At 40.9% G+C, this 22,848-nt stretch overlaps 1 protein-coding gene and 1 long non-coding RNA gene across 2 annotated transcripts in view; both read right to left on the bottom strand.

The window, feature by feature from the left end:
* BEND5 (BEN domain containing 5) overlaps positions 1-22,848 on the bottom strand; it is an 876,445-nt gene that overhangs the window by 511,208 nt on the left and 342,389 nt on the right. The gene's annotated exons all lie outside the window — the stretch shown is intronic.
* On the bottom strand, positions 7,870-9,472 carry LOC139828203 (uncharacterized). Its single transcript, XR_011739572.1, has 3 exons — positions 9,297-9,472; positions 8,115-8,232; positions 7,870-8,022 (listed from the first exon to the last, which is right to left on the bottom strand). It is a non-coding gene; the product is annotated as an uncharacterized lncRNA (long non-coding RNA).

Below are 22,848 nucleotides of genomic sequence, written 5' to 3'. Positions count from 1 at the left end.
CCACGTCTTTGGTGTGAACTCTGTATTAAGTGCTCACATCTATAAACTAGCAGCAATGGCATTTTAACATATGCAGTTTATTCTCTCTCCCCTCTGAATGCAGGCAGTGGCTCTTCAGCCGACAGACACCAGGATGAAGCCGTGGCTTCGTTCCCAGGAAATTCATCTGTCTCAGGGAGGAAAGGAGACAGTGAAATCAGGATTATGCATGAGAACCAAGTATGGAAACTTAGCTGGATTGACCAGGAGAGGCAAAATAGCCCAGACTCGTGGGATGGCGTAGGAAAAGGCAGAGATTCTCCTGCAGGAGCATGGAACCCTCAGAATGGGCAGGAGCAAACAGTCAGCTGAGATTGAAAATCAAGTCTGAGAATGAAGGGCAAAATGGGATGGGTAGGAGGAAGCAGCCTGGTAACACTGAGTCGGACACCAAGGGATCTGGTTTGTTTTTAAAGAGAAACCACAATACAGCTCTTAGAGCCGAGGAAGAGGGCAGTGGAGCCTGCCAGGCTGGAAACACCAAGTTAGGAGCGTGGTTCATGGATTTCAAGGTCGTGCTCTGTCCATCAGAGAACCCAGAGAAGTTTACAGCGCGAGATGCTAAAAATATTTCTAGATATTAACGCAGCAATGCAGATCACATTAACATACAGCTCTGTAAGAAATGGTATATAAATCAGATCTATTTGCAAAGGACTGGAAATAATAAGCTCATATAGAATGATAAATGTTTGTTATTAATGTTCTGTTGCCTTAATTGCGAGGCTTTTGTTCTCTATTACAGCATGAGAATATTCCCTACAAAACAATTATTCTCCTGATTGTTGGTTAGATTAGCATTTGCCACAGGGCTTTACGCTTCACAAAATATTTGTGCTTGTATAAAGAAAGCATGCAAGGCAGGCAGAGAGCAAACAGTGAAGGCAAAGAAAACAGATCGTGTTTGCTCTTCTTTTATTCTGTAGTTGGTCATACATGGATGGGAACGCTTCCCACCTAAGGAGGAAGTGTCTAAAGTGTATTTGGTGTGCCAAAAAAAATTAGAAGACATTTTAAGACATTTCCTTCAGTTTCTAACACCTTTCGACCAAACCTGGAATCTTCCTATTTGTTCACACACTGCCTACTGACAGTGTAACGTAAACACGATGGAACTGGAGACACAGTAAATAGACATTTCTTTAAAGGCGCTTATGACTCAGCAGGTCACTGCTTTCCAATCGCTCTTATGAGTCAGAACTAAGTCTGTGAAATGGCGTTAGAAAGTACAAGGCATAATCTTTCATCTGCAATGCAAGAATCATAGTCCTGACCGTTCTTGCAATTAAAGATGCCCAGAGTGTTTTTCTAACAGCAACGTGTCCCAGACGAGCTCCCAGTCTGGTACTTTCTGCCTGTCTCAACTCACCCCTGAAGTTTCATTTGGGATGCTGCACGTTCTGCCCCAAGCGGAGCAGCGCGGTGATGGCTGCTGCCTCCACCAACCACGACAAACTGCCCTGAGATACCCCCGTGAAACAGACCACGGGAATACAACGGACAGACGCTGAGCTTCTGCACAGAAGAACCAGATCAGAACGTGCACAGCGCTAAGGAGATGTAGAGACAGATTGAGGAAACCACACTGTGATGTTTACACCAAGGCAACAAATGCAAATGAAAGCTTCCAGCATTATTGACAGTAACACCGAGGTGACGGTATGTGTGCGTATCATGTCTTATTCCTGATGGAGATTATCGTTCGTGTTTATTCAATCAATATCAGCATGTCTGAGGGGACTGAAAAGGCACTAATAAGGACACACACTGTTTAGGGTAAACACGGAGCTGATTACAGCGACACCCACTTGATTTGGCAACTAAGATTTAAATGGACTATTTTCAAGACGCTGGCAGTGGCACACACAATTCACCTGACACCGTGGCAAACGGACACCCCCTTCTCCTTCCATCCCACAGCCACACCACGGGTCTGGCTCAGCCTCTGGCAGATTCCCAAGCCACCGTAAGCATGGGAAATACTTGACATAGAACTACACGCTGCAGCTGGGAACGGAGGCAGAAGAGAGGGAAATCACCCACATATTCCTCTTCTACCAGGTACTCCCAAATCGTGCAACCCAAGAGACGGCAGCCAAACGCAGGATTTGACACCAACCATGTGTGTGTGTGTTTGTGTGCGTGTGTGCACACACCACAGGACAAGGAAGCACAGAGATGCTCACAAGTTGGCTTGAAGCACCTCGGTTGGATACTGAATGTAAACTACTACGGCAATCATATTGCACATAGCACGCAATCTACTTCAGAATTTGCTCAGGAATCAGAACAGTATGCACCTTGTGCAGCGCAGACAACCTTTGAGAATAAACATTCACATCGTTATTGTTTAAAAGATGAATGATCGTATAGGACCCTGAGAACATCCTCATAGAAACGACCTGATCAGACCATGCAGTTGTATATGTACATAATGTTTTAAGCGAGGAAAGAAACAATCTTGCCTCTGTAGAGCTTATATTCTGACAGCAGTATCAGCTACATCGCTTGGGACTTTGTCTAAAAAAGTACTTGGAGGCATAAAATTGAAATGAGGAGGAATTTGGGCACAGAAACCCAGAGCTGCGATCCCGAGTTGTGAACCTCAGCTGCCACTTGTATCCCGTTCCTTCGGCGTTTCGTGGCTGCAAAGCCGAGTGGAGACGAGCGAGCTCTGCCTTGGCACCCGCACCGAGCTGAGTTTTGACAGGGCTGAGCAGCTTGGCTCCTCACCCAGCCAGGCACAGGAGACTTGGCATTGCTGATGACAAAGGAAGCTTCTGGAGAATTAAACGCGTTTTCCGATTTGCTGAAATAGACTAATTCTAATAATTAAGAAAGGTACAAAATGGCTTGACTTGCATTTAAGACCTTGATTTTCCTATGCACACAATGCTACCAGACATTGGCTCTTATGCTGAAATAGCCCAGAATGACATTACGTCTGTATTATAATGTATCTTTATCCACTTCCTGGAACATATTTGTGCAGTACACAAAATCTAAGCAAGCGTTTGTGCATACATTTAATTTTGCAGACATAGGAACATAGAAAGCAAAGCCCAAACTGTCAGTCACAAAGCACTACAACTTTGTCACTATTTTCTCACCTTACAGGAGCTCATTGGAGACAATCATCTCCAGGCCTGATGGTGCTAAATGTCTGTAATGTGTGAAAGTCCAATAGAGCTGAGAATGCCTGGCAATTTGGCAAATTGTATATCACAGGATTTTCAGATTGGATGTCAACAGAATAATATGGGGAAAATTGATATTTCCTGTTTCCTTAGAACTTTGTCACCGAGCAGCGCCTCCTGCGTGACTCAGAATTCCGTAGACAAACATAAAGGCAATGAAGAAAAATAAATCATATCCCCACCATCCACGGGCAAATCTGGAAGCTGATACTCTGTGTTCCTCCTGAAGTCAATTGCAAAACTTCTTCACTTCAACAGTGCAAGAGACTTGTAAAAAAAATTTAAAAAAAAATTAAAAAGCCACAACCATGCCCCAGAACCAAAAAGCACAAAACGGTTATTTAACTTCTTGTCTTCTGAGATGTAGCATTCAGATGATCCTGAATCTGTAAGTGTGCATACAGTCAAATACGGAAAAGGAGCTCCTGCCGTCTTCGATGGGGCACACAAGTGCCGTGGCATAGCCAAGTCTTGTTGCCATAAAGAACAACTGCACATGGCACAGCACCATTTCCCCTCAACCTCCCCCTTCCTGCAAGTCCCTCAAGCATTCTGAGGGGAAAAAGGGCTGAGAAGGCGGGTATGAACAACATACTTTGAACTAGAACTGCTAGCTTGCTTTCTCCTTCACATAGACCCTCACACTGCAGAGAGCGGGAAACAGCACCAGAGACTAAATGTCATTCCCTGACCAAGCGCACTGGCTGGACAAAGCCAGGAAGGATTGCTCTCCCAAAAGCAGCAAAGGGGAGGGAGGAAAAACCTTCTTCCAAAGGCGGGTGAGGACCCGAGGAGGCAGCGGGCTCAGGGAACCCCTGTTCACCTGCACCCAGGGGCTCCCGCGGCTCCTAAGGAGCTTGGTAAACTACCCACACTTCAACAAAATAGCTGTAGAAAATGTATGGATTAAAGTACTCCAAAGCCTTTAAAATGCAAGTTCAGGTAACAAATGGAACTTATGCTTATGTGACAGTTATTATTTCTCTCACAGTTATTTGATCTCGGTGCTGGAAATGTGTACTTTTGGTTGCCTAATAGTGACTTCCTGGCTCACCAACAATAGTGAACAATAGCAGAACATAGAAGATACAAGAACTGTCCATTTAGAAAAAATAAATGTGGCTGATTAACTGATGGGCAAGAAAGGCTGTGGCAAATATAGAGGGCAAAGCGATTTACCTTTATTATAGTCATATAATGCCAGAGTAGCCGCATGATCTTTGTCATTTCCCTTCTTTCTCACAGAGACAGAAGAGACACAGAGGTGTATTTTTTACTAGCAAACTGTTGTTTGAAAGGCACTCCCAGAGCTACCAAACAAACATATGGCAGGAGAATCTCTTTATTCGTGGTGAAAATACTTTTATAGACATACAAGGTACAGATGTAGGTGTCGAATGCATCACATATGTAATATATAGTCTTATATTTTAATAGTTTAAACGTTCATCTTGTTAATGTAAAGATTAATGTGCTGTTTAAGTGGAAGAAGCAATCATAAGCACGTATGACTAGGGCTATTTCCTGTTTGTTATTGGCAGTCCAACATTTCCAAGCACGTTTGGAAGGAATATTTGAACAGTGTATTCAACAGTTTGAAGAGCTGACCTGGTATCATCTCCAGGGTCCAGCTGGAAGCATTATTTCTAATAATTTAGGGCACTGTTCTCGAAATTGCCTTTTCTAGCAGTTGTGCCCCACGCCTCTCTCACAACGCACACATATATCCCATTTTCTAACCTCTCTTCATCTTGACTATTCCAGCCCTTAGCGCACCCCCCACTCCGCTTTTGCTAGGCTCAAAAATACCTCTGCACCCCAAATAACAGCAATAGCACTCTGCTCTTCACCCTCCCTCCTCTTTTCCCCATCGCCTACAGGTCAACGTTACATTATTCACAGGACTACAGTCAATGATGTAACTTTCAGAGGAAAAGAGTATAGAAGACAAGCAGGGAGAGGATACAGAGCAGCTGGGTGACGTTTGCCTCGGTGCCGCTGTTCTATCACACTGGTACCACAAGGGCGCCTGTGCAAATGACTGATTCATGGAAAGCCATAAATTGTATTGTCCACAACAGGCACATCTGATTTCTCTCTCTTCACAGTGCAGCTTTCCTACGTGGTCAATATTTACCCCAAACGGTGTCAGAGCGGCTGGGGCTCCTGCTGGTTCTGTTCCTCCACAGAGGCACTGAGGAGGCCAGGACTAAGGCGACGGCACCCTAAGGTGTCACCTTGGGCTGAGATGGGAGTAGAAAATACTGCAATTAACCCTTTGGTTAACAGGTACACAGAAAACCAGATGCTTAGAAAAATTACTGAGAAAGTACTACTGGAAATATTTGAGCTTCCAAATTTGTACACGCAAACCAAGTAGTTTTTTACAGGTCGGGCTGCAAAATGTTCTCACAAACAATAGCCAAAGGGCCTTTAGGATCTTGTGAATGGTGAAACTACCTCTGTGGTAAAAAATGCACCCAATCCTCAACCTTCTCCCCTACGAAAGGAAGCCACAGCTTAACTTAGGACTGGCATTATCTCTGCAACCTCGGACTAGCAGTCATCCTCAGGAGGCCAAACTCATTCAGATCACCACTGCCTTTTTCATGGAATGAGCTCAAACCAACAAATCAAATCCAAAATACAACGGAAAATATTCTATCATTTAACCGCCAAAGTCAATCTTTTGATTAATATGCATAAGTCTGTCTAAAACATTTAGAGATATTTACTCTTTCCATAGGTTAAACTTGTCTCCCCCCATTCCCAGTCTTTCTGTCTGACGATTGTGGTTCAACAGAAGCAAAGTGCTGCTCATATTTCCAGGCTGGTAGTGCACTAGAAAATAAAGAATTCCGCTCATACAGCTTGAGTTTCTCTCCTTTGCAGCAACTCACAGAAGAAATTCTGCTCAGCTTAAAGTATGAACAGTGACAATCGCCCAGTTTTGACTAACATGAACAAAAAGGATGTTTTGAACACCGCCTGTTGAATTAATGTTTGTGCACATAGGCATATGCATATATATATATGTGCGTGTCTGTATGTAATCATACATATTTCACCCTCCTCGGCCCTTTCCTCTCCCACACTCCTGCACACATATCCTTGGAAAGGAGAGAAACCTCCTGTATATTTTTATTGGTCTTCCAATCTGCTGCATTTTTTCCTTCCCATAACTGTAATGTCACGCAGCACGCCAGTTGTTCTGCTTTCCCTTTCAAAGGAATTAACCACCCTGCATGACTGCAGAGAAAAGCAGAAAGAGAAAACAAAGCCATTTCTTTCTAAGATTTAGATTTGATCCAAGAGGCGCCATTCACTGTATATCTTAACAAATCATTAGAAGCTCGCTTTTCATTCAAAACTTTACTGTGGTCTGCATGACACCGCAGCAGAAACCACACCGTACAAAGGGCTGAACATTCGAGGCTACCAGATAGTTCAAAAGACTCATCTGTTTCGAGAGAGTGGACATGGTTTCTAACCACCCTTCTGGTCAATCATAGTATCGGGTCCCATCAGCAGGAGAAAACCTCATTACCTCACTCGTACCCGCACCTTTGGAAGAGCGGTCCCTGCCCAGCACTTCTCTTTGCTTTGTCTCAGCCAAACCCATCTCACTATGAGAAGCCAGTGAAAGCTGAGATTCAACAGTACCCCGAGGAAATCTTCCAAAGACAGGTGGAGGATGCAATGAACAATTAAAACACCAGCCGGTTCTTACCAGCTCACCTGTGAACCCGCAAGAACAGCATGGAAACCTGCAGGCAACCTGAAGGCAGTGACAACGTTGGCAGCTTTTGGGAGACAAGGAGCCGTGCTGCAAGGGAGGTTATGGGAGTTGCAGGACATCATAGAGACAAATACCGGTGGATCAAAGCATCTGGAGATCAAACCAGACCAATGCATCCCTCCCCTCGCCATCCTTTTCAGCAGAACAATTCCAGAATTCCATGGATTTTTGACTCCATGAAGAAAGAGATCACTACAAATGGAACAAAATTGATCTAACATCTTCTATCCTCTGTTAAAACACACGTAGAGAAAAAGATACATGGCTTTACTTAGTGGAGTAATAACAGGAAATAAGCTTATCATCATGGGAATAAACAACCAAAGCATCCATGTTCAAAAATCAATCCTTAAAAGCTCTCTAAAGCTGTCCCTTGAGGTTCTGGTGGCCACCAAAATGTTACAGAAAGAAATTTAAGAGGCAAGGTTTGTTAGTACCTCCTTACACAAATTAGCAGACAGCGCTTACAGCAATAGCAGCACAATGAATAACTCTCTTTTTCACTCCCCATCTTCCTTCCACCCTCTTCTCTCTTCTCCCTGCCCACCCCCTGAAAGCGTAATGGTTAAAATGGATGAAAAACTACAGTAACTAAAGAAGTTCCTATAAGCTGGGAACTGACACAGCTATCTGTCTTTACGTGTGAGCACTCATAGCTCTGTTTCAAAGCCTATTCAAACCTGGATAGCCTTTTGTGGGGACAAATGAGGCTGCTGCCAGTTTTTACCAAGTTATAAAATTTTCAGCATCACAATAAATTGTGAGACAAGGAGGAGAGAAATTCAATTTAACAAGGAACTCGTAACATTTCATTGAAGGGGTGCTCAATTGCGGGACAGGGAAGAAAGAGTGAGAAGTACAGTGAGCATCAATATCTTATCCCTTTTCTTCTGGGTTGTCCTTGGAGGCTTGTCCATAATTTACTTTCCCAGGGGAAATTCAGCACAAGTGTAGCCATTTTTCCTTTCATCCTGCTGACAGCCTAAGCTGGGCTCAGAAAAAAGTGGGATTAAAAAAAAGAAAGGGAAAGGAAAGATCCATAGATATTATTTACACTGCAGATCATGTATTATTTTTACCTTCAGATGTTCATATTTTAATAGTGGTACTAACTGCACACACATGGACGCGCACACCGGGCAGCGTGATCAATGGCAGGGGTCAATAATCCCATTTCAGAAGCAGTCCTGCTGCAGACTAAAATGAAACAGAGTAAAGTCTAAAGTAATGAAATGTGACAGAGCCACATTCACTGCCGTCCTCCAAACATGGAGAGAAATACATTTCTAAGTGAGGAAATCCTAACTGGCAAGTCAAATCTAGTCAGATAATAAACAAGGCTACACGTAAGTAATGGATGACTCGCAATACTTAGAATTTACCGTCTTCAATTAACTAGAATATGATCTCACAAAGTCTGATTTTTTGTTAGAGTATGAATGACTAACCTTCAGGTTTCCTTGTAAGCAAATGGTCTATCTCATTAGTTCACAATATTAATCAGATCTCTTATTCCCTCTTTGTATTTGTTGTATTGCCAGGGATATTATAGCTCCTTCAATTGGTTAAATCGTGAAGTGGTCTATAAACAATTACAATGCACTCAGTATCATAATTGTCAATGCATATCATTATATTGGACAGGGCTGGTGATGGCTAGCAAATCTGCCTCTGATCTATGAGCAATCCTAGACCCCTGTGAAGCCGCCCTTCCCTCGATATAAACGTCAAAAGCAATAATACTGCTTTATCGAGTGTGATGGCTGAAACTATGGGAGCCGCCACCCAATGTCCCAGCCAGATTAACAGGCTGGGAATAAGCTGAGCTCTGTGGGCTCAGGGCTTTTCCTGGGGCAATTAATAGGTCTAGGTGCAAGATCATCCATTTGGTGGAGCTTTGCATGTCTGTATCAGAGATGCTGATGAAAATTCCAGGAATATGGAAAACCAGCAGAGCAGACATTACAGAAATATATTTCTGCAAGGAAGCTCAGTATTTAAGGACACTTTTTCTTGTCCTCTCTTTGTTTTTTTCCCCATTTTACAAATAAAGTTCTATATCCCATTATGTATAAGACGGAAGTTTTTGTGTATCACTGTATGAGGCATTTATTTGTCCTAAGCCAGCCTTTCTGCCCTACTTTTTCCCCACTTCTGCTTCTGAAAAGCTAATTTCCACTTCTATAAAATTAAAAATTTCAGTACAGGCAAGAAACGCAACTGATTTCTACAGAAATCATTTCACAAAGCTTGTGACTTACTTCAAAATGTCAGTAGGGTTTAAAACCAGCTAATTCCATAAATTCAATACAGCATACGTTCAATGCTAATTGAAGGAAACTCCTAAGAAGTAGTAATTAAAGAATTATCATGTAATGCAGATGTTTTTGATGGAAATCCACCTAAAAAAGAGAAAAAGGTATCACCCTCTAACACTTTCCAATTTTTTAATTGAGGATCTAAAGGAAAAGGGGGATGTACTAGAGCTGTCATCTATGGATGAGAGACAGCTGGAGAGTCGAATGACGATGAGGAGCAGGTTAATCACAGAAACTGGGTCACTATGTTATTTGAGCCAGTTCAAACTCTGTGTGATTCAGATGCCAGGAAATATGGAGTTATACATTCATAAATAAAAACACAGACTACACCTACAGAACAAGGACTATGGTGGTAGAAAGGAACCACCCATCTGATAGGGGTAAAAGTAAAAAGTCCAAATGACCATGTCTAAGAGGAGATGCAAACATGAAAAAGCATTAAGAATACTCCAGTAAGACAAATATTAAGAAAAAGCCTCGTCTGATCCTTAAGAAAGGATTGGAACATGATGGATGATGTCAAAAAGGTTAAGGATTTGTTCTTCACCTCAGACTTTATAATAAGGTCAATTGCAATCACATAGCTATCACAATTAATAATGCTGACAAAGGGCCAGGCTTGAGCCTCAAATTGAGAAGGTACAATATTCGGAGTACTTAGGAAAGGTGGATGTTTTAAAATGGGCTCAGTTTAATGAACTTCATCCAACAGTACTTAAAGAACTAACTAAGAACATCAAAGTCATTAGATCTTACCTTTGAGAATTTAGAAAGGACAATGGAGAAACTGGAAGACAAAAAAGGGCAAGTGAAATGTCTATCTTTAAAAAAAAAAGGCAAGCCTGACAATTGTAGGCCAATCGGCTTATCTTCAATTCATGGAAAAATACTGAAACAAATAGCCAAACTATTTGTAAGTGGCTGGAAGGTAACGAGCACATGTATAACATCCAACTTGAATTTGTCAAGAACAATCATGTCAAAGCAATCTAATTTTCTTCCCTGATGGGGTAACAGGTCTTGTGGACAGAGGAAAAGGATCAGATGTCATGTGTGCTTAGGACTACTTTTGATCCTCTTCCACATAATAATCTTCTAAGCAAGCCATGGATGCAGATGAAAACAGCACCAAGTGTGTGCAGCACTGATTCAAAAACTCGGGGAGCGATTAGCAATGTTCCTATCAACACAAAAAGATATCTCAAAGAATCTATATGAGACTCTCCTAGGTCTGGTAGCATTTAGTATTTTGATTAATGACCTAGAAAATAGCATTACATACTTGCTGTGACAATGTCCTCCTTGGAGATATTATAAATACATTGGACAAGAGGCCAGAATTCAGAATAACCTTGGCAAATTTAAAGATCTTATTTGGAAGCCATAGTGCTTGTTTAGTAGGGATAAATGCAAAGTACTGTGTTTAGCCAAGAATAATTAACTGCTTGGGATGGAGAACCACTGACTTGGTAGCCATTTCGGAGAAGATGATGAGTTGTCGTGGATCACAAGCTGGATAATCAATCAACAATATCACACTGCTCCAGAAAAGACAAATGTCCTACTGCAATGTGTAAATTAGGTATAGCTTGAGAGTCACAAGAGAATCCTGCTCCTCAGCACTGGTAAAGCTGCAGCTGCGTTATCTCATCCAGCCTGAGGAACGGCACCTCCAGAAAATGGAGATCAACCGGCGATAATACAGAAGAAATGTACAGTCTAGCAAATAGCACTGCAAGTAAGAATTAGGGTTGTTGAGGAAGAAGAAAAAAGTAGAGATAAAAGTTGTTAACTACCCCCCACAACCAACCAAACCACCACAAACACAAACCTGCCAAACTGTTCCTTGTGCTGATGTTAAAGACATAAATGCCTTTGAGAGCAGGCAGGGAGATTGAGGCTAGGTTTGAAGAAAAAAGCTGTCGAGTAGTAAAAGGCAGGAGAGCGTGGAGAAGACAGATTGCCTGTGGAAATTCTGGAATACTCCTAGAAAAGCTGTCAGAAACAACACAGAAATGTGTCCAGAGTAAGTGCTAATCCTGCCCTGCACGGAGGGCGATGGAGGTTGCCCAAAGGTCCTTCCCGCTCCTGCCGCTCCATCGGCCTCACTGAAACGTCCCAGCGTTCAGAGGGCAGGGAATAAGATTAAATGCCTCCTTTTTCTAAATATAGTGTTTGTAAAGCTGAATAAAATTATGGAAATCTAGAACCTATATTTAAAAAAAAAAAAAAAAAAAAGTTGAAAATTTGAAATAGATGCAGCAAGAAGCCAGAGAAAATACTTGAGGGCTGAATAAAATGAAGTGAGAATCGAGTACTACAATCTGTTGCATTAGCATCATCTTCCCCTCCCTGTGCCCCCATCAAAAGAAGTTATTTTTTAATCTCGTAGTAAAAAATTAGCTTCCAGAGGAAACCAAATAAATATATAATCCCGGGTTAATTCAACTCAACAATTAGATTTATTTTTTAACAGTAAGGGTAATCAGGCACTGGAACAAATTACTAAGGAAGCGGTAGATGCTCTGCTTCCTGCCGCCTCGAAGCCAAGACTGGCCGCCCTCCCAGCAGACAGCCTGCAGTCCCACGTAGGTGAAGAGTTCAGCACAAGGCACTGCTGCTCTCATTCACCAGCCTGCGGTGTCCTAGAGGGCGGCCACAGCTGTTCCAAGGCCAGAAATCCATTTAAAGCCAGCCTGTGCTTTTCCTCTGAACAGGAGGAGCTCTGCAGAATTACTGCGACCTCAAAGCACCGGCATTGTCTCCACTACACGTGGTCTTTTCATACACTGGGGGCTCTTTTTCCATAGCCCTATGAACTCGGAAATATCCTCTCGCAACAGAACGATGAGAAATAATAAAATAATATTTAAAAAAAAAAAAAAAAATCCGCCAAAAAACTCTCCACCTAATTTTGTTTAAAACAGAAGTTCTAAAAATCTAAATTGGTAATCGGAAGGTACGCTTCTCCTCTTCAGAACTTTCAGAGTCTACTGTTTAATGTGTTATTTAGTCTGTAAAAGTTCTGCCTGCTTTAAGAGCAAAAGGATTAATGGTTTCAAATTCCCGTGTGTTGACCTTTATTCAACATTAGAAGGCCTATTTGAGCATCCTGCCATGGTGCCAGGAGCCTCTCGCTAATCAAAACTGCAAGGGAAACAAAATTTAACTCCCATATGCCCACATACAAAATTATTTTCCGTTAGGAGGTTTAGGGGGCCTTTTCTGCCCACACACAAATTTCACATGGATGCAAAGAGCATTAAACCACAGAGTATATATACTAGGCTGAATGTTAGAGCAATAGTAATGATGATAACGAAGAATAAAAATGGTTAAGAGCTCCCATTCTGAAGTTACTGCCCTGAATGACATCAAACAACTCTAAGCAAAGCAGAACAAAAGCAAATCACACGAGCTACTTCTGAAAAATATTACAGAATTCTGCTTCCAAATACCAAAAACTTGATGGAAGCCAAAGTAGCAATTTGCATATCAGGATCCAGGGCTGCTAAGAGAGCAGATTTCCATTCTTCCATAGTTAGCTGAACAAGCTGTGTGATCAAATACAATCCCGAACATAAACTATACAGAAATGCCCCATACAAGACTGATTTTGTGGTAACAAAACATGACCGGACCGTTAAGTCCTTTTCCTGCATAAAAAGTCACAGGCCAATATTTTAAGTGTTGAAAATTTTCTTGGACAAAGATATTTGTTACAACAGTGTCTTCAACTAAACAAAGAAGAACGTTCCGAACCTAAAGAGCTGAAATAATTTCCCAAAAGGAAAAAAGTTATTGCTCATTGGAAGAGTTTTGAACTATCACATTTTAAACTGTAACAATCATTTAGCTAAGAGTTAAGAAATGTGTCATACATGAAGTTAATTATGACAAATAAATTGATGCAGGAGAAATAAGGAAGAGTAGAATCAGCTCTGCAGGAATATGAAGGTTTAAGAAGATGGGAACAGAAGACAAAAATCAATTTAGTGCATGATAGATGGTTGTATGCAAAGCAGCGTAACAAAAACCACAACTTCTGTGACTGTGACGGAGATCACACCATTGTGGAGTGAATATTTCATCATTCGAATTCAAACTTCCATGCAAATATTAATAGAAGCACAGAAAAAGATCTTATAAAGCATGCCAGTGTTTTACCGAACACACACAACAAACCCAGGACTGCAAATACACTTCAGAATTTCCGACTCTTAGAAGTCTCCTCTGTCTGTCCACTAACCCTGAACCCAGAATAACTGCAGGCACACGGCAAACCACAGTGGAGAAGGTAGAAGATGGATTCATATTTTGCCTCTTAAACGAAATTACATAACTTTAATTTACAGGAAGAGGCATGCAAACAATTCCCACCACGACTCTGAAGGAGTTAATGCAACATAAATGTGTCACTGTATGGGTTTCACATAGAAGATGTGGTATAGCAGTTTATTCAGCCTAAAGGTAAGACGTGCTCACAGTGAACACAGGGAATAAACTCGCACAGAAAAAACTGTGCTGGAAAGATATAGCTATTTTTAAAGAATATTCTTTTATTTTATATTGAAATTCGAAGTACTTGTTTTAATTATTTTTCTTTTAATCTAATACTAAAAAAGCACAAAAGCTTTATTTTAAAAAATGTAACGAGTAAGACTGTAAAAATAAAAGTGCCTGCCAAGGGCACTGGTGACTCGGCAGAAATACATGGGCAGTTTGGCTGACTCAGCAGTGCTCAAAAAACAGTTGCGAAATCCTTCTAGGTACAACATGCATTTTTAATAAATATAATTAAAACAATTTAAATCAATTCAACACAAAAACAAGGCCCTAAAGTTTGTCCAGCTCTGAAAGAGAAGGCTGTTGTCTCAGTGTATGTTCTTTTTCACTCCCATAGGCTGCACAACAAGGAAACGCAAAGAGCTCTACCTGAGTTCTCTGAACTGATGTAGGTAAAAGCGGCAGTACCATGTACCCATCGTCACCTATTGCGAGGAACTGGCTGTGAACACACTGATTGGTGACACCCCCAGTGCGCCACCTTACAGCATAAGGCACGTACAGGTTGCTGCCAATCTATAGAATAATTCACTATTATTTCTGCCAAAAAATGTAGCATCTCAAATACAAATGTTACTTCAAAATATCATTTGCCATAGCTCATCGTCCATCCCATTCCAAATCTTACACCACGCAATTAACAAAACTAGTTAAATCCATCTCCAGAGCCTACGTAGAGTATGTTGGACTTGCAAAATGAAAATATGCGAAGTGGTAAAGCATATCCCTGCTTTTGCTGATTCTCAGCATAAAGGTTTCCTCCTCTCTTATCCTGAACGCCAGCACGTTACAATCAGCTTCCCGCTAGTTAGTTAAGATTTTTGCTTGCTTGCCTTTCTTCTCAAAATATGGCACTCGAGGGACTATCGATCACCGATCAAAAAAAGAGAAGAAAAGAAAAAACCTCTTTTTCTTTCCTCTTTTTTTTTATATTATTGATATTTTTTAAAAGGTCCTTTCATCTCCTCCTCTACCAGGAAAGCATTACTTGATGGAAATAGAAGAATAATGAATCTAAAGCTGTTCAACACCCAACTACCCAGAACCCAGGCTCCGTGTCCCAGCGAGGCCGCACACACACACACGCTCCAGTTGCTTTCTCAGTTACAACATCAGTAACTCAAGGAAATTCTCCTCCAGTCAACAGCGCTTCCACAGATTTTGTGCCATTGGGAATAAGGGCAGAACTTGACCCACTTCTTTTTTGCCATAAAAACCATGGATGATGGGTAGCACATCAGAATATTAAATGTACTAAATAGTTTAAGACTTATAGCCTCACACTGCTCACGAATTCCCTACTTGCAAGCAGCTTATGCTATAATCAGGAGGGGTTAATTCCAGCAGAACTTTTGAGAGCCTTTTCCCCCTTCTCTGGTCGTCCCCCCGAACACAGGGGTCCCGCTGGCAGCTGGAAACACAAAATGTATGTTTAGCCCGCAGTGTTATATAACCCGTCTGTTAACAAATGCAAGACACAAAGTAAAGTCACGTAACCCAATTGAAACGGTTCGTACTGGAGGTTGATTTCCCTTGGGAACTCAAACATCAAGTAAGAGACTGAACCAGTTAAATATAACCTTTTTAAAGGGCAAAAGAATTCAAAGGTAATCAAGGATTTTTATTTTTTTCCCTCAGAAGGGCATTTATAATTATATTCCACTTTTATTTATAACAACCCTTTGAATGTTGGTACTACAAAAGAGCTGCGCAGAAAGCCAGCCTTGCTTTATATAACAGGATTCAATCTACACGTGGTTTTTATATGCAAAACACCTTCTCCACAAGCCATACACTGCAAAGACGCATCTCCCTTAAGAAGCAAGGCATATATTTTCAAAGTGGTTCGTGATGGTTTAGTCGTGTGCCTTTCACTAGGACCGGGCGAGACTCCAGAAGAAAACCTTACCTTTTGCTTTGACAAAATCATGCCCTATGACTACATACGATTGTTCATTGAGCTCAGAATCCCGTGGTTTATTTCCCTTATTATCCTGGAATACATTAACCATTTTGCTTTAATATACTAATTCCTAAGAAGACAGAAACAGACCAGTTCCTAAACTGATATTTTCAGCTTCCTTTTCACTGGTTTGGCAGGTGTGAATTACGAATGGGCATGAGCTGAAAACTCATAAACTCACAATTACATTCAAAATTCAGCACCAGGGCGACCATTTAAGATCCTAACTTGTGTGTTCCTGTTGTGTTAGGACAAAACACGTCGTGTTAGGAAAACAACAGTGAGGATTTCAGAGTGGGATACAGAGTTGCACAAAGCCAATGAGAAGCAAATCTATAAAAGGGGGGAGATACATTTGGGTGGGTCAGGTTCTCTCCGCAAAGGGCTGCTAGATGCAGTAGAAATTCATCATATGGAAATCTGCCTCTGCATATGCTTCTGTCCATATGCTTCTATACATCTAGCAGGTACACAAGATCATAGTGTAGGCTGCTGCCCTTGAACAATGAAAAGATTCTGAAGAACAGTCATGCCGCAGCCAAAGATTCTCAGTTTACTGTGTGCGGATTAAAAATGAGCAGCACTTTCCCAAGGTGTTAATAATTATTGATCTATTCCACTGCTCATGTTGCCCAAATCCTTGTGTTACTAAACAAAAGCATCTGTACAAAACTGCCCTACTAAATTTATTCCGTGAAGAAAATAAGTTAAGTTAACCTCAGAATTAAGTGAGAGATGTTCTGTTTGAATCGTATCAAACACGCGGCAGCCCGCTGTGGATTTACTGCATACACCTGCTCAGACCCTCAGCAGGTGCCAGGTAGAGGTGGCAGGGCCAGCTATACAGACAATCTGTTGATACACCAAGAAACTGGTATTAGGAGACGCTTTAGTCAAAATGCTGTAGTTTATTAATCACAGCTTTGGGGTTTCTGACAGGATGTTTTGATAAAATAAATCTATTTTAAGTGACTGTAATGAAATACTAACCCATTTTTGAAGGGCTTTTAAGATGTTTTTAAGAAGTTTGAGATCAAAGCCTCAGTTAATGTAACCTCCATGCATTAAATATTTAGCACTTACTCAGTCACTTGAGCACTCAGGCATCTTGACATTGTAAAAGGGGGAGAGGGAAATTGAGTTTAAGTCAGTTTTGCACAGTGGGATTTTTCAGTTTTTATGTTAAAATCCCAGGCATGTAATTTTAATACAAAGGGGTCTATTCTTTTACAACAGTATATGCACCACCCATTAAAGGAATTCTTTATACACCTGCATAGATTGGAGAATAAATCCTCTATAGAGTCGTTTCAGTAGATACTGTTGTGCTGCGATTAACATCGTGATTGAACATTATTCTGCCTCTGAGTTCTCTGATGGATGAAACTAAATGCACACACTTCTCCTTCCAGAACAGCCAGGTGCTTGCAAAGAGCACAGAATTTTAACAACAACGGCCATGATTTAACAAGTTTTTCTAGATATTTGGGTTATGTGACTATAGGACATTTCCCCTTTCTAGCATCCCTGAATTCCAGCAGTTGCTCTTTACTATCTCATTTCTTCCAAGGGATATGCTCAGAGCTCTTCCATACAGATCAGGCTGGGAGAAATAATCCTATTTTTGGATTTATTAAAATAGATGCCTTAAATTAATAAACTACAAATTATTAGGGGCTGGATATCCATTCTGAAAATGCAACACTACATGGAAATTCTAAAAGTTCTCCAGCATCACCTTTCTTGTAAAAGTTGACCGAGCGTAGCAGGAACTTGCAGATGACTTCAGGCAGAATGAAGCCACTCCAGGGCACATTTCTAGGCTCATTTGCAAAGGTTTATAAGCATTACAATATTAAGAATTGCATTTGAAACTACTGCCATGAACTATCATTGACTCATATTGGTATTTAGTCTCAGAATCAAGATGAGTATTGCATATTTCAATCCTGTTTAACAGAAACATGAACACATTCAAATTCTTCATTATGCACAATTGCTCTAAGGCTCTTGCATTTCAGTCATTTGTAATCTATAAAGAAAAGGAATAACCTTAGCTCCACCGTTACCAATAGATGAGGGTGAAAAAACAACAACAACAAAAAACGCTCACAAAAAACCCCAAATAAACAAACAAACCCACACAAACAACCCGTTCTGTGTATCTTTCATTAATCACATCTATTTTCCCAAACTTTACAGTGGAATTGAGGATGACTGACCCTAATGTGAAGTTCAGAAAGCTAAGCCTGACCCCTGAAGTAACGATAGCAATACATATTCCCAAATCTGGTAAGCATCATCATTACATGACCCTATTTGTCACCGATGTCTTCTGGATGTTAAGCAAGCACACAGGCTGTAGGTCACCACGGGCCCATCAGTGACACTGAGAGACAAACGGCCACACGTGTCTTACGGTAACTGGATGACCTCATCTATTTTTCTCAAAGGCTTATGCCCAGCTTTTCCCTCATTTTTCTCCCTGCTCCTTGTATTTCTTTGCCGTATTAAATTGCATGATCCTGGGGCGCAGGAAGACACACAGTGATTTTATGGGAAATAAACATTTCTTCGCACACAGCCTTAGCATTTCCTACCTGTGGTTGCCTCTGTATGCACACCCTGTGAAAAACTCACAAATACTACATTAAATGAATGAATGCTGAGGAAGAAGCTACATCAGACCTGTTCTATCCAAAGAAACCCAGAACAAGAGCAAATCCTCAGCACATAATGCGTGTAAAATAGTCCAATAGGCCCCCCAGGGATCTACCCAACAGACAGTAAGAAAGTATTGCCAAGGTATTGCTGAAGCAGTTCATGTCTGTCTGTCTGTCTTTTGGGTTTTTTGATACTGTTAAAAGTAGAAACCTGCTCTGAAATCACGTAATGAGCCGATAAATCAAGGTGATGCCTGAAGCATTTAGTTCTGTTAAAGCAGATGTCTAAAGTCTTTCTAGAATCTTAGAAGTGAATGACATTCTCAAACCGAGCAGAAAACTTTGGGAAAGAGGCAGGTAATTTAATAACATGGTTAATTCTGGAAAAAAAACCCTTTGAAAAAGCTTTTTGGATGTAACCTGGAGCAGCTTTGTTGTGATGAACCACAGTGCGGAGAGGTCAGGTATCAGATCTGCTCGCACCGCTGCCTGGTAGCACATGTTGGACTTGGGAGGCAACTTTGATGGGGACAGAGTAACGCGACTGAGCATCGCACGAAATGAAAGAGACAGTGGAGGCGGTTTTGATAACAGATGAGAAACCTCAGAAAGCAAATTTTATAGAAGCCGAATGCAAAGTTATGAAAAACCCAGTTTGTAGCATTTTCAGGTGCTCCATCCATTTGGGGGGAAAAAAAAAGGGAGGAGAGGTTTAGCAAAATTGGTGACAATAAAGAGACAGGAAATACGAAAATTATCACATAACATATTTTTCCCTATAGAAATTCATGCCATCCTAGTAGATTCCAGTGTATGGTTAGATAGCATGTTTAAAATTATAACGAATATGACCTTCTGAAATCAGGATACATCCACATGTATAAGCTTTAGGATGCAAGAGAAGGAGACTGGCATGATACAATTGTCTTCTCTCTTAGAATGAAAGAAAAAGAAATTAGAAAGGATGTCTGAAAGGAAGAAAACTTGGCTCCATGTTTCCTATTAACAGGAGAATTGTCTCAGGCCTTTGGCACTGAGGATCGTTCGAGTAAACAGCACACAAGCAGCTTACCAGAGTGGGACGTAGGGAAGGGTTCTCGCAGAGATTTAACTCAGACTGTTCCTGGAACAAAAGCTGGACATTTCACATTGCTGTTGGCTGCAATATCGTATCCAGCTGCCATAAGGAATTCTGTCCATGATCACGGTTGAAATACATCTGCCACCAGTGGTATATTGGTAAGTTAAGCGTGGTCAGGGAGATCTGATGATGTGTGATCGGTTCCCAAGGTTTCCTATCAGAACACATTACTTTCATGCAGTAGACTGTGATCATTGCCTCGTAATCATTATGGAGTATTTTTGAATCAAAGGAAGAAAATGTTCAAAGTCCAAACACTTTTGTCATTTCTAGTAAATTTCTGTGTAATAGCAATTCCCAGAAAAGCCCAGTGCTCTGAATTGCCTGTGCACATGGGCTCCTATTCTGTTAGAGACACATCTCTCCCTGGTATTTTCCAACAGCTCACACAGTCTATCCTACATCCTGGCACGTGGAGCAGAGTTCTAATTACAAACTAAAGAAGATACCTTTTGTGAGCTAGTACTCTATGAGTGTTAATCGCCACCAGCCCACGATCTTTGTAAACCCATTGTTGTGATTCAGCATTATTTCGGGGAATCATTTGTGACAGCATGAAAAAAAAGAGAGCTCATCTGCATTTTAAAATTATATATAGACATAAAAATGATCATTCCTCTAGGTTATTTAGGAGAAGGGACTATAGAGTAACCAATCTGTGCTCCCCAGTTGTCAGAAGATTCAGAGTAAGTTTTCAGAAGAAGCATGTCATGAAATTAGTGCCATTATTGGAATTATATGAAACCAGAATCCAGTTTGCACCCCAGATCTTAAAAAACAAACACAGGTGGACTTCTTATTAGGTAAGGAAAAGTACATGAGACCAGGAAAGGATTTTGACATGCAGACCTCATTCATTTCTACCACACGTGTGCTTGGCTGATAGTGGAGGTTTTGGAGATGGTTGGTAGGTAATACAGGAACCATCGAGTTCCCTCTCCTTGGCACTTACCTGGTGGTTCATTCTGACATGGGCAGCAGATAACAGGGGACATGGTTGCTGTCCAGGAGCTTTTCAATCCATCAGTTTTCCTTTTTTCTGATTTAACTTTCTAACGAGCAGAGAGCGGGTGACTTATTTTGTAACACACATACATAAACTAAGTGTAGTTCTGAGGGAAGTCCAGCTCTCTAAAAGAACAGTTTGTATTTACCTGTATTTCACTGACAATGTGAAAAACCTGACATTTCAGAGACCACAGCTATTCTGCTTCATTATTGTCATAGCAACAAATGATCTTGAAGCACTCTATGCAACATCTATAGCCTTTTGTAGTATAGCTCTAGCTACTATCTTGTTTTCCTTAATGGCCGGCATAAACTAGTCTCTGTACTCTGTGCAATTTAATTGATGAACCGCAAAACAAATGGTTATAGTTAATAAAATTATATTTTGCCATCTGTGTCCAGTAATGAGAAAATCTGAATTATAGGAATGAAAAAGAATGAAGTTTTCTGCCAAACAGATCAATGCCTCCCACCTCTTTGTCAGCGTTAAATTAGATGTTATCTGTTGCTGTGCATTTCTCTCATTGGTTGCCATGGCTAATGGGAATTTCAGCCAAAATGGACATATAGGAATCCTGTTAGACCAGGAGGAGTATAATATCTTTGTCTTTCTATGAGCCTGTGTAGTATGAGTCTACAATGTTGTTTGGTCTGAGTACATCCAAGTCTCATTTATGGGAAGGCAGTTTGCTCAGCTCTGCAGCGTTATTTGCTGTTACAAAATCTTATCTATTTCTATAGAAGAAATCTAGAGGATATGTGCAGTTTTATTCCCAAAGCTCTGAAGGATTTCAAAATCAGCTGGAGCTGACGGCAAATCTGGCACTGCCACAGCACCTTGTAAGGATGAGTACAACAGCAGAAAAGTGCACCTCGGAAACACACATCCCTTTTTCCCCAGGTTCACATTCTGAGTGGTTTGGTCTCTTGATATTTATTGTCTGGATTCTTCATAAAGAAGCCACCACAATTAAAAAGAAATAGAACAAGAAAAACAAAACAAAACACAACACCAAACACACAAAAAAACACCCAACAAACTTTTATAAGCTTTCTTGGACCCTACAATTCTGATAAGGAGAGATGGTCCTCGTGCAGAAGATACCAATGTACTTTATGTTGATCAACTGATTTCCTACACAATGCTAAGGATCTAGACCATTTCCTTAGACTTTAGAGAGGCAGACATACCATAGGCAATATGGATATTATGTGTTTCCAGTCACCGTAGATAAAGGAGATGCAATGCTTTTGAGAACACTGTTGGGAGTAGCAACTCCACTCATGTTCTACCCATTACCTTTTGGATTTTGAAATATTCATAGTTTGGATTAATATGCGTGTCCAGATCTAAGACAAATCTCGATGGGCCTAGGTGCATTGCCAAAGCGTCTCCTATTTTTTCCAACACAGTAGCATCAACTTCTGCTTTAGTCTTCGTCTGTTGATCCATAAAGCGCCCTTAATCAGTCATCTCACATTCCTGTAAGTTTTCCATCGGATGTAACATTTTACTGGCCATATTTCATTCTCAGGAGGCAAGTAGGAAAAACAGACTTGAGGTCTTGAATCACATGAGCTGTGGAAATTACAGATGCCATTTCTAATTAATTTCTTCAACACCGTGGGCCACACGTTCAAGAGCTCAGCCACCGCAAATACAACCTGCTTTCCAAAACATTGAACTTTTTGGTGTGTAACTATCAAAAGCTGGGCCTCAGCTTTGTGTAGCAGGACTTCTGAGAGAAGTCTTTCGTATTTTCAGCTTATCAAACCTGTTTGTGAAAATGTTGTGCGAGTGCCTTAAGAAGACAAAACAAATGCACAGTCCATGGTCCTGACTCGATTCCAAAGCAAAACTCCATCTGTACACACTCTGTATAGTATGGTTAACCTCAGAAAATTAATACCCAAGTCTTCAACACAGGCTTCTTCTAAATGATCCATGTTTCTGTATTAGTCTTCTCTATAAAATGACACTACAGTCAGAAGAATATGATGAACCTGAACTCAGTGACATTTATGCAACGTTTTGGAGGCTGTCGGAGCAAAAGTTCTAAAAAATAAATAAATCTGCGTTTTCTTTAATGATCAGCATAAGACTTCCCCTCATTCCATAATGCAGCATTCATAAATATGGAGAAGACTAGT

The sequence above is a fragment of the Patagioenas fasciata genome, chromosome 6, assembly GCF_037038585.1.
Source record: "Patagioenas fasciata isolate bPatFas1 chromosome 6, bPatFas1.hap1, whole genome shotgun sequence".
In the NCBI taxonomy this organism is placed as follows: Eukaryota; Metazoa; Chordata; class Aves; order Columbiformes; family Columbidae; genus Patagioenas; species Patagioenas fasciata.
Note: the sequence above shows the minus strand (reverse complement) of the source record. Positions and strands in the feature narration are given on the sequence as shown.